The sequence below is a fragment of the Cupressus sempervirens genome, chromosome 4 (assembly GCF_028749045.1).
Source record: "Cupressus sempervirens isolate cs-2001-9-10 chromosome 4, ASM2874904v1, whole genome shotgun sequence".
Lineage (NCBI taxonomy): Eukaryota > Viridiplantae > Streptophyta > Pinopsida > Cupressales > Cupressaceae > Cupressus > Cupressus sempervirens.
In genome coordinates, this window is record NC_143121.1 from 908,850,709 (window position 1) to 908,864,181 (window position 13,473).

Genomic DNA, 13,473 nt, shown 5'->3' on the forward strand with positions numbered 1-13,473 from the left:
CACAGCACTATAAAATGGAATATTTAAGAAAACACATAGTTGTTAGCCATATGATTTAATTCCATCATTTTCTTTTGTTTAGTTTGAGTCATAAGGATGCATTTAAAAATAAAGTAAGAATATATTTGTTAATATAAATTGTTATGCTAATATACTTATTTATATCAATAAGTATTTGAATGTCAAATCTCTTTGTGCATATAAAATATCATGCAATATTATCATGTTATTAATTAAAATAATCTTAAATCATGAATGATTTAATTAATGACATAAGTGTATATTATTAGATTGAATATTAATATCAATTTCATTTCTAAAATATTAATTTGATTTCTATTTAAGTCCAATATTAATATTTACTTCTCCTTCAATTCATAATGCAACTAGCGATAACTCAAATTTGAAATTTTAATTTTAATTAAGTTATTTATAATTTCACTTATAGTATTAAATATTCATAACTAGAAGATTATGTAATGAACTCCACTACAACTTCTCTTAAAAAATAACTAAATCACAATTATATACTTATTAATTTGTAATTCCACTTACATTAATAAATATATAATAAGTTATATCCCACTAAGAGTTTTAAAAGTAATTTATATTAAACTCATTTAATTTTTAAAATAAATAAATAATATTTTTTAAAAAGTTCCAAAATTAAATTGATCATAAAAAAAGTTTTTTATTTTCAAAAACAAATAAATCCAAAAATAAAAATAAATATACATTTAGTATTGTCATGTGTCTTGGATCTCTCAAATCACACAATCATGCTATATTTAGTTTTTTGTCTTTAGTATATTTGTTTTCACATGCATGCATAAGTTTAGTTACAACATGTTTTCCTCTCAATTAATGTTTTATTTTTTCAAAAAAAAATTATAACCAAATTATTTTAGATATAAGAAGAATATTTATCTTTATTTAGAAAAATTTATGATAATCACATGGTTCTAATGACAAATTTAAAGTTGAAACCTTGGTTCAATTTGTTGTTTTGTTCCAATTTTCTATAATCAAATTTTCCTTATATTAGAAATAATTTTAAAATAATACAATCATAATAATTTTCTATATTTTTATACAATTTTTCTCAGTCAAGTTTTCTTGATTAATAAGCTTTACTTTTTCAAAATCTACAACATAATTCTTTATCCAAAAATTAATACAATAAATTAATAAGCATTATGCAAGCACCCAAGAAGTCACGAATTAGACAAATCTTTCAATAGAATTCTACAATGGGTTTTCAAACCCTAGCTCAAAATCACAGGTAAAATCTAAGACAATCTGTGAATGCAAGAAAATCCAACCCCTCTGAAACTTTCAACATTGATCCAATTCCAAATTTTGCTCTTTAAACTCTGTGTGTAGAAATGAGCTCAGATCTCTTAATAAAGAGTTTAACTTTACCTAGGGTTTCCAATTTTCAAACATGCAAAGGTCTCTCCTTAAAATAAACTTTTATTAATCAATCCTTTCATGCACACTTAAATAACTTTTTAATTAAAATATTATTTTATTTTCTATTTTCCTCCACTGTATTAATTAGTGCAAGCACTATTTAAATTGTAGTTTATTATTTAAATTAATAATAATAATTAAAGCTCATTATTTAAATGCAACTTCAATTTAATTATTATTAATTAATTAATTATAATAAAACAATATTAAATCTTTAATCTTTTAATTCTCTTAACTATCCAACTTCTTAAATTAGACTTTCAATTTAGATCTCTTAAACTCAAGCACATATTTACTTAATTTCTAATTAATTAAATATCATCATATTCTAATTTGTCATTAAAGAATTTTCTAAATTAGACTTTAAAATTAAGTCTTTTAAATTAAAGCACATATTTAATTAGCTTTTAATTAAATAAATATTCTCATATTTTAATATTATTTTTAATCAAATAATATTATAATTCTCAATATTATATGATTAACCCAATTATTATATGATTAACTCAATTATTATAATTAAATCATTTACCAAATAAATCACATAATCAAATCCACATAAAAACAACATTACCAAAATTGACCAAAACTCAAAAGTAAACAACACGTACAAAGATAAACTCATGGGTTTAAAAAGGGTGGAAAGTCAAATACATGTCCTCCTTCTTAAGACAAGTAATTAGGCTATGGCTAGCATTGGATCTAGACATTATCTCCTCATTCTTACCATTAAGTAATTGCGATAGGGCATGCTCATCCTACAAATTCAGGGAAGTCAATGCTCGATACTTACAAATCTATATAAACTACGAACATGTACATGTGCATATATATCTAAGCTAAACATACAATGGCAGGGAGTGGTACATCGTGTAGATCTCGACTAGCAAGTGACTATGACTCCCTCTCTCAACCATATCAAACACATCAAACATAAATGTAAAACAAACACACACACACACACACACACACACACACACATGCAAGTATGGGGTAAATATAAAAGTAAATTCTAAATATAAATAACATCATAACATGCACATCTTATCATCATAAGGAAATAATAAATATATTTCTAAGACACACCATATAACAACATCATAAAAGTAATTTTATTAACTAAGAGAAATTAAAGCATCATCACTACTAGTAGGAAATTGTTACAGCTTGACGTAATCAATTACACAACATATTAAAGTATTGCATTTCAAATATCAAACTAGGGCTAACACATCTATAGAAGAGTCATATAGAACTTTAACAACTAAGTCTACAATGACAACAAAGGAGGGGTATGACACCATTGTTGAGGTGCTTGCTTCAAACCATATAAACTTTTATTCAATTTGCACACTAAGTTCTCCTTATCTTTGACTTCAAATCCATCTAGTTGTACCATATATATCTCTTCATCCAAATCATCATGAAGAAGGTTATTTTAACATCAAGCTTCTCCAAATGAAAATCTTCTGTAGCCACAACACTTAAAATAATACAAATAAAAGTCATTTTAACAACAGGAGAAAATATCTCATCAAAATTAATGTCCTTTTTCTATGCAAATCCTTTTACAACTAACCTAGTTTTAAATCTTTTCTTACCTCCATCCTCTTCTTTCAACCTATAAACTCATTTATTACGTAAAACCCTTTTACCTGCAAGCAACTTGCATAAATCCCAAGTCTGATTTTTCAACAAGGAGTCATTTTCTTCTATCATTGGAGACTCCTACTAAATCTTAGTATCCACTGCACAACTTCATCATAACATTCAAGTTCACCAGTATCAGTTAGTAAAATAGAGTACAAAGAGGGAGAAAATATTTCTCGAGGTCTACTTAGCCTTGTTGACTATCTAACTTTCACTGGAGCGTGTGGCATTTGTTTTTGTGATTGTTGCAGAGCACAAGGACCTACTAGAACATCCTCCTTTTGAGTATCATCCATCACTACTTAATCATTTTCTTTCTTCTCATATTCTTGCAATCAATCTTTGTACAATGCTTTCTCATTGAATATGACATCCTTGTTTCTTATAATTTTATGATTTTCAAAATCCTAAAGCCTATAACCAAATTCATCAATGCTATATCCAAAAAATACACATTTCTTGGACTTAGCTTTCACCTTAATTCTATTTTCATAATCTATATTTGTGAATGCTTCACAATCGAAGGTTTTGAGAAAAGAATAAATCACCTTCCTATCAGTTCATGCTTTCTCTGGAATACCACAACCTAAAGGAGTAGAGGGACCTCTACTAATCAAATATACAATAGTATTGTCAACATACACCCACATGTTTAAGGGTAGCCCAACATGCAACCTCGTGCTCCTTGCATGCTCCATTATTGTCCTATTTATTATTCAAACTCTATTTTCACGTAGAGTCCTTGGAATAGTTTTTTGCCCACAAATAACATTAGTAGATCAGTAATCTTCAAATTCAAAACTGCAATACTCACCATCATTATCAAATCTAAGACATTTTGATCTCTTACCATCTCATTTTCAACCAAACATTTCCGTTTCTTAAAAGTTTGAAATACATAAGATTTATGTCTAAGAAAATAAACACATACTTGTCTAGTTGCATCATCAATACATGTGACATAATAATGAGATCCACCAAAGGAAGATATCCGAGTTGGTCCCCATACATTTGTATGCACAAGCTCTAATTTCTCAGTTTTCTTTTCCTTCCCACTCTTCAAAAAACTTACTTCCTTTTATTTCTCATATACACAACTTTCATAGAAATCCATATTGACACATTTCAAACTTGGTAAAACTTTCTTTGAATGAAATAATTTCATACCTTTCTCACTCATGTGCCCAAGTTTGTTGTGCCATAACGTTGTACCAGAATATACAATAATTGTTAGTTCTCCTTGCTCAATTGCAACAACTGTTCCTAAACATTCATTTTTCTCTAAAATAATTAAAGTAGAAGGAACAATATGATGTGTACAAAGATACAAGTTTCTACTTTCACACCTTTTTTCTACTATGAGGGAACCTTTTGTAACTTTTCAATTCTTATTATTAAAAGTAACCAGGAAACACTCATCACCGAGTTGCCCTGCTAAAATTTTATTCCTACTCAGCCTTGGAACATGTCTTAACTCATGTAGTAGCCAATGATTCTCATTCTACAACTTAATCTTAACTTTTCCCTTTCCAACAATTTGATAGGGTTTATTATCCCCCAAATAAACAAGGCCAAAATCCCCTTGGACATAATCAATAAAATAACCTCTATGGGGTTTAGCATAAAATGAAGCCCCATAATTAAAACCAAAGAATTATCAACACTTTCTAAAGAAAGAAGAAAAGTATCCTCTCCAAATTTGTTACTTACCAAAATTGCCTCCTCGTTCCCTTCTGATTTATCTCCTTCATTATTTTTTCAAGTCCAAAAATCTTTCTTCTTATGCCCTAGTTTCCCATAGTACCAACAATCTCTTGGTCCTCTAGATTGAGATCTCTTCCCCTTTTATTTCCTCTTGATTTCTCGTGATTTTCATAACTACTTCCTTTCCTAGTCATTCTGCCTCTGCTTTTTAAGCATTTTATGATGTAAATCCATTTGAAGTTTTCCTACGAGTTTCCTTACTTAGAATAACACCAATCACATCATCAAATTTTAAGGTATTACATTCAGAAACAAAATTACTCACAACTATTACCAAACCATTCCAACTTTCAGGCAAAGAACACAAAATCAAGAGAGTCCTAATTTCATTATCGAAATTAATATTTACTGAAGATAATTGAGTAGTAATTGTATTAAACTCATTTAAATGATCTACAATAGATCCACCTTCTGCCATCTTTATGTTAAATAAACATTTCATGTTAAATACCTCATTTGAAGTATAGGGCTTTTTATATAATTTCGTTAGGGTTTGCATCAACTCTTTTGTTGTCTTCACTTTTGTAATATTAAATATTATTGACTGTATCAGACATAATAAAATACTTCCAAGTGTTTTTCTATTTAAAATCTCCCACTCCTCATCTATCAAAGTTCCTTATTCTTGACTTTTCCTTCTAATGACCACCATAAATCCTTTTGATAAAGATAGTACTCTATTTTCATTTTCCATAACTCAAAGTTCTACTCATTAAACTTCTCAACCTTCAACTTACCCTCACCTACCATCGCTCCCACTTAACTATGAGACCTTTCTGTAGATGATAGCTAAAAAAATGATGACAGCCTAGACAAAAGAAAATGATGACATTATGGCTCTGATACCACTTGTTAGGATCAACCACAAATAGAAATAAAAATTACATGTAAATATAACCAATATCATAAAATAATAAATCACATAGAAGATAACAAGTACACAAGGATTTAACATGGTTCACCCAATCCCTAGGCTATGTCCACCAACAAGAAGTCCAATATTATTATTATCCAGTAATTACAATTTGAATCCCTTACAACTCAATACTGTTGCAAGAAGCTACAATCTCATCATACATTATGAAATTCCTAATCCTAAGCCATTTTATGCAAGCTTTTGCCACTTACAAAATTAGGGCTAGAATAAGTGATCTAATAGAAAAATAATAGCCGATGCCTTTTACACTAGTGAGCCATTTTTGGCTTTGGGAGCACACTTGGGGCTCTACCCTATGACCCTCTCTTAGGGGTGTTGCCCCTAAACCCCCATAGAAATAATTTGGGGGAAACTACGCTGAATAAACCTTTGAATCTGATTAGGCTCCACATCACAACACTAAGACCCTTTTTACCTAATTTGACCCCTCAGGCACTATTGGCCCTTATTACAATGAATTAGGACCTAAGGTCCTTATAAGGACCTTTATGACTTTTGCCTCTTCAATTATTTTTATCGTCATGAAATGCCATGATAGCCCTCAAAATATTCCAATTGACCCTGAATGATGTCCTCTTTGTCTCTTTGGTTCCTTTGGTCTTTATTTGTTCATACAACTGATAAGGTGTGTTAGTAAATAGATTTGTTCTTTTTAATTTAACTCTCAAATGCACAAATCTAAAAGAATGACTTGATACCAACAATTGGATAATCTATCATCAGGTTGATAGATTTCTTCTAAATTGAAAGGTATAGCTCCCTTATCGAGTGATATTCAATGAATTTGTTTGTGTATTGCATAAAAATGTAACTAAGAGAATAACACTAAGCAACTAATGCATATTCCTACATGATTATGCAAACCTCAAAATATGAAAGAAAACAATGTAAAATAAAGATAACATGAACATCAAAATAGCACTAAGCAAACCTCACAAATCACCAAGTGGTTGATGGTTTCCTTGCTCATGGGATGTGGTTGTTCACAAATCTAGCAGCATAACAATGGGGTAGATAGTTCTTATTTTTGAAATAAGGAGAGGGCTCTCCTTTTATAGGAAAATGGATGCAACAGACGGCTAAGATTGAATGCAAGATTAAGGGCTAGGATCTCTCAGGATTGATGAGGTGTCCATGAGGTGGAGGCCAAGTAGACTCCATGTGGATTAGGGTTTTGACCATTCAAAGAGGGAAAGATGCTCACACATGTGTGAGCAACCTTTGATGTGACATGTTTATGACATGTGTAAGAGGGTTGAAGGCTCAAGGTTTCTCACAAATGTGTGAGACACTTTTGAAAGTGATGGGTCAATGACAAGTGTAAGAGATGTAAGAGTCACATGTCACATGTGACTAGGGTTTGCTAATCCTTTGGTTAGGATTGTGCAAATGATTAAAGATGTAATTAGATGAGGAACTAGGATTAATTAGTGAATAAGTGGATTGACCTAGGTTAGAAGGATGGGTTAGGTTAGAAAAGTGAGGTTAGGTGAGGGTTAAAGTTAGGAGCCATGTGCTCAAATAGAATTAAATTTAATATTTAATTCCAAGTGGGATTAACGAAGTACTTAATTAAAGTGGGTGAGTTAGGATGCAAGGGGAATAGGTTAGGATTTTAAATAAACCTTAGTTTATTTAAATCAAGGAAGGGAAAATGTAATTAAATAAATGTAAATTTATTTAATTAAAGGTAGGGGAATTAAATAAATAATAAATATTTATTTAATTGGCTAGGAAAAGGGGATTTGGACAATTTTAGGTGTCTACAGTTTGTTCCTAAACTAACTAGGTACGTTCTTAACCTGAGAACGGAAGAGGGAAAACCAAGCTAGCCCCAAATTGAACTAACTTGGGCAATGAATTTAACCCTAAACCTAGCCAACTCCAAGAATCCACACTTCGTATGGCTTCTCGGCATTGGTAATGTAGAAATGAATACTATAAATGTAAATGCAATGAAACTAAAATGAAAAGAAGATTAAATGTCCTAATCTTTGCAACAGGAATAGTTGAAAATACTCTAATCGACAACCCATTTTCCATTTGACTCAAGATGTAAGAAAGTGTTAAAAATTGAATACAACCATGCTCCAATTGATTATAATTAGAAAAGTAATAACCAAATACTCTGATTCAGAATAAAACCTCTTTTGTATTGAACATCGCAAATAAGAATACTTCGACTTTGTTTGCTCACAATCGTTTTGCCAAATCAATTACAAAAATCAGAATATAAAATCCCCTAAGTACATGAAATGAAATGCATGAAAATAAGACTATTGTCTCCCCTCTACTCCAGCAATACCTACTCTTGAAGAAAAAAAGAACCCCGAATCCATCTCAAAATTTACCATAAATACTGTCCTCATAGCAACTGTTCAATTTCTCTACTAGTGACTTTTCAGTTACTAAAACTAACCTTTTAGTTTCTTACTTATGACTTTTCACATTTATGTCTTCACAGCTTTTGAGTTTCTCTTTCATATTTAAATCAATTTCAAATATTTCCAAAACTTTGCTTTTGATGCAGCACCGATTGGAACCTTTCAAATTCTAAAAGAAATATCATTTAAATGAGATTTCTTCTTAATAGAAGACCTGCCATTTGCCCAATAATTATGTACATGTATCATAAATACATTTTCTTTCCCCTTGCAAACATCAAAAAGCAAGGACCTATACATTGCTTTCCCAACTGATTTGTCTTGGTCCTGGAAATCTATCAATTTGTGAGTGTTTGTGGTAGAGTTTCTTGTAGCACAACTTGATTTGTCAAGAGTTAGATAAACAACATCATCAATCATAATCTCTCCAACACCATGACTAACATCAACTGAAGAATAAATAAATGTCCCTAAGCGGTGTGTTGCAATGTCCATAGAAATGACAGCGAAGCCTCAAAGACCCTTCCAACTTTTTCATCTACTCCACTAACATAATGATGGTTTCCTTCTCCTTTTATAATAGCCATATAGTTTATATCGTGACCATGGACTTGTGGATGGTCAATTTCATGCCATGATATTTCTAGTTTGTCATCCTTATGCCTTTCCAAAGGAGCGAAAATTTGAGTTGTCTAATCATGACTGGCTGGCAATACAAATTGTCTAGATTTAGCCCATCCTAGATCTATTACTACTATAGAATGCCCTAATGCTGAGGCTACTAATCTTCAAATGAAAGACCAACATTTTTCCAAAGTTGAAAAGATCCACCATATCCATGAGCCAAAATGGCATCTTCTTTTGGGCTCCATAGACCCCCATAAACCCCTAAAGCAAAGTGATTTAATTCTCCAATTGTAATATCATTGATCCAGATTTCTTTCACTACATGGACAGTATGATTTGCTCTTATTCTCTGCCATTAGTACCCGAATATATAATTCCATGGGATAATGGTCTAGCAATACAACTTTGGGCTCGAGTTCTTTATTTTATTTTGTTATCTACATATGGTCAAACATTTTGACCATTTTCTATCTACTGCAACATTTTATATCTTTTCTTTATGGCTCTCATGTCTTTGTTGGCCACGGGTGTGTCCTTTAGTCATGGTCATAAGGTAAAGCACATACTCCTCATAGAAGTGTAGCTATTATGAAGCTTGGGTTTGAACTTTCACACATAGGTAGATGTCGAAGCTTCTTCAAATTGTATTTTGAAATGATGTTTTCGTTTCATGTTGAGAGGATATTGCACTGCTTGTTTGCATTCAACCGAATGCCCTGCTATTATTCTTCCTATAAGGGTCCAAGCATGCACTCAAATGAAACCATTATGAAGTGCATGTTACTTAGCAACCTACGAGATTCATCCATTGGCGGCTACGAATTGTTTTGAAAATTCCATAATGCATAGAGATGATCACTCGAAGGAGGCTATCGACATTTGATCAAACACTTTGATCATAATCTTCATGTTGTTCTCATCCCCACTTCGCAACAAGGTTATCATCATATGGCTTGATAACATGGAGACTAATATGCATTCTTGATCGATGCTACTCCTTTCTATTTTACTTGTTTGGACATTCTATCAAATTGTTTGTGGGTTTTCCCTATATGGGCCTAAGCATCTGCTCATTCCTAGTTGCACCCATTGATTCTCATATTTAGTTTGTCACCCCCTGAGAACTATAGTGCCATGTTTCTCTAAATAATCAACCCATCATGACTATCACAGACTTCAGCGTGACTATCAACTATACTTCTTGGAACCTCTTGCCAAATCATTGTTCAGCCATTTGCTCCAACTTCAAGGTTGTAGCTAAAGTTCTTAGCTTCATTATCATCACCCATAAAGAGCAAAAAAAACTATGTATACTGGAGCCAGTCCAAGTTTGAACTCTTCAAAATGTAGACAAAAGTAATGTCCAAAATAATTGAGAACCATTAACTTCCAAGTAGCATTCTCAACTAGATTCGGATTTGACTTCACATATTTGTGGCTGAAAACACTATCATGGTGCATATTTGCGTACATTCATGACCTGCATGCGGACATTTATATGACCTAAAGTGACATTTTGATTCATGTTTTGCAATAGTAAGGAAATTTTCTACCACAACCATATTTCTGATACTTGCAAGGAAATTCAAGAGAAGTTGCAACCTTTTTAAGAGCTAGGCATCTGATATTACTAAGCTCATTTTGGCAAATAGGGCATAAATTATTTACTCTAGATTTTCATGGAAAACATAGTGTATGCCCATTTAGACACTGGTAAATGGGAGGACACATATATATGGTGCAAATGGGGCATTCAAACAATTCACAGACACTACTAGTTGTAGTAATAGAAGGCTTGATTGCAAGAGTAAAAGATTCCTTGATCATTTCAGACACTAGTGGGTCTATTGCACTGGGAGATAAACCTATAATATCTGACAATTCTTGAATCACTTCCTCATAGATAATGCATGAAGCCATCATCTATACTTGTACACAACTACCACAAATTGACAATCAAGAAGTCAGATCTTTTATAGAGTCTACATATGACAGCTTATCATTTCACAGCCAGAATTGTTCTCTATTGTAGATACAACTAATATTTATACTATATACTACCACTACATAAGGAAACATTCACTTGCTTTTCTTCATATATCCATTTTGCATCTGGAAGGTTGATTCTTGTGCAATAAAATACTGTGTGCTCTTAGTGTATTCATGAAAGACTTTGCAGGTATATTGAGAAAACAAAAAGGTCAAAATAATGGGAAATCCCCCGAACTTTAAAGTTGTAATGGTGTGCCTCCAAATTCTCCAATTTGACCTCTGAATTTGTCTTCTTAAACTTGAATTGAAATTGTGGTTTGAAATCTGCACTTTGAACCTGAGTTGTAAGATCTCCTTGAACCATTAATTCTGCATAAACCTCTGAAATGGAAAATTCTGAACTTCAAACCCAAACCTTCATACTGATGATCTTATTATCTGAACGGGTAACTTGTGCTCATAATCTTTGAAACTATAAGTCAAAGTTAGAACTTTAAATTTGATTCTGAACTAAGCGCCATGATATCTGAACTATATCTCAAGCTTTGCTCATTTGAAAATGACCTTCTGAACTTTAGGGATCAAGTTTTAGGTTCAATGCATTCTTTGAATACTATCTTCTTACAAGTCAAATCTTGCAACATCATAATCAGCAAAACAGACCAACCAAAGATTTTTACAATGGGGCTGATTTGGAAACTTAAAAATGGGGGACTAGAAGTATGCCTACAAGGTGCTCCTACACCAGGAAGTGAACTACCATGGTTCATCTCCAATAGTTTCTCAAATTATACATTTTGCAGCTAGACAAACTCCTTGATTTTCGAAATCCAAAATGTCCAAACCACCTTTATCTTTCAATAGAATTCAATGTATCTAAGAAGAATATTTGAACCCAACCATGCCGCCCCAATTGGGCCATAAAAAATAATGAGCTAATTTAATAAGGCCATTGAATACTTTGTTAGATGTCATCCAACATAATGAATAACAAACGTGAGAGATCAAACTTGCATTGTATGTGAATAATCCCCTACTTTAAAACAACCTTGATACGTGAATCTATTTTATCACTCATAAAGCTTTTTTGGCTACTCATATAAAGTGCAATCTAACTTGATAGTTTTTGAAGGTTCACAAGGTTTATGTAATCCTAATTTGACTCCCTTGATTGGACCAACATCTCACTTGTGGTAGAAAATGGAAGACAAAGGATCTTTAACATATAAAGTATTTTTGAATGATTAGATATAAATTCGAGATCTTTTTGATGTTCTATAATGAATCATTCTTTGAATGATTTTTCTTTCTAAGTCTACAAGACTCTTGTATATAATTTGAATGTAAATAATGACATATAATATCTTTATATACTTCGCAATAATAAATAATTGTAAACATGTGAGTTTTGTTAACTAGTAAAATAAGGGGAAAAAATAGAATTTAAATTTCAAATTTGAATACTCAATTTCATGCAATGTGTAGAAACAAAATGTATAAACAACACTTAAACAAGGATGCAAAGCATCTAGTTCCTACTGCTTCAACTAGTGTTAATGCGTTTGTTACTTTTATATTATTGTTAAGCTTATATTTATAATATTGGAAAAGTAGAATGCAAATTTAATTATTCACTTAAGTAGTTTTGAAGGTTACTTTTGAAGCAATATTTGTTATATTTAAAGCAATTAACATGCAACACCTAATAAGACTGTTATAAGATTAGATGTAGATGTAAAATAAACTGAACCTAGTCACATTAATGATATGAAATAATCTCTTTTATTTAATATAATTTGCATTGAATACAATAAGGAAAACTATTGCACAAGGTTATTTCAAGGGTAATGATTGTATCTATAGATTTATAGTTTTCATATTGACATGTGTTTTCAAAATAAACTTATTCAATATATTATTGAAGAATACTTGATGCTAAAGAGAATTGTTTTGTTCACTAATGTAATAAATTAATTTTCAGTTATACAGATTTTATGACAGAAGACATCCATCTTTGCCAATATAATCAAGAATTTTAGTCACTATATCTTGACCAATCTTCTTTATCTACGTTGTACCAATATAAACTAAAGAACCAGTAGCTGGAATCCATGTTATTTATAAAAACAATCACACTTCGTATTAGGCGTTGACTTCTTAAACTTCACATAATCTAAGTCATTTGTGATTTATAAGGTGTAAATCTTCATTTAAAGAATCACATATCATTAATCACATACCCAATGGTCATGTTCAGGATATGATTCTTCACTAGATTAAATAATTAAAACAATAGAGAGATAGTTGATTCAGACCATTATGAGAGAATACTTCTCTACAGTCAAATGCATGATTCTATGTAAAGGACGGAGGAGAGAGGAATGATTATAGTTCAATGTTTTTGAAAGATTTAAAAAAACATGGGACCTCTACGAAGCAGAATATGGGTAGCTAAGAATCAAGACATTTGTGGTTCTCCTGATTTTACTAATTATAATGACATCAAAGAAGAAATAATATGTAGTCACAACAACCACCGATTACAATGAAACCCTCATTTTTTATTTCAAAGAACCCTCAAGAGAACAATGAAGTCAAAACCCTATGATATCAGGAAAATTTATGAAACATGGGATTTTCAATGCA

At 31.3% G+C, this 13,473-nt stretch overlaps 1 pseudogene; it reads right to left on the reverse strand.

Moving 5' to 3' along the window:
- Positions 1–9,911: 9,911 nt before the first annotated feature.
- LOC149564344 (E3 ubiquitin-protein ligase DIS1 pseudogene) lies at positions 9,912–10,755 on the reverse strand (annotated as a pseudogene).
- Between the last annotated feature and the right edge of the window lie 2,718 nt (positions 10,756–13,473).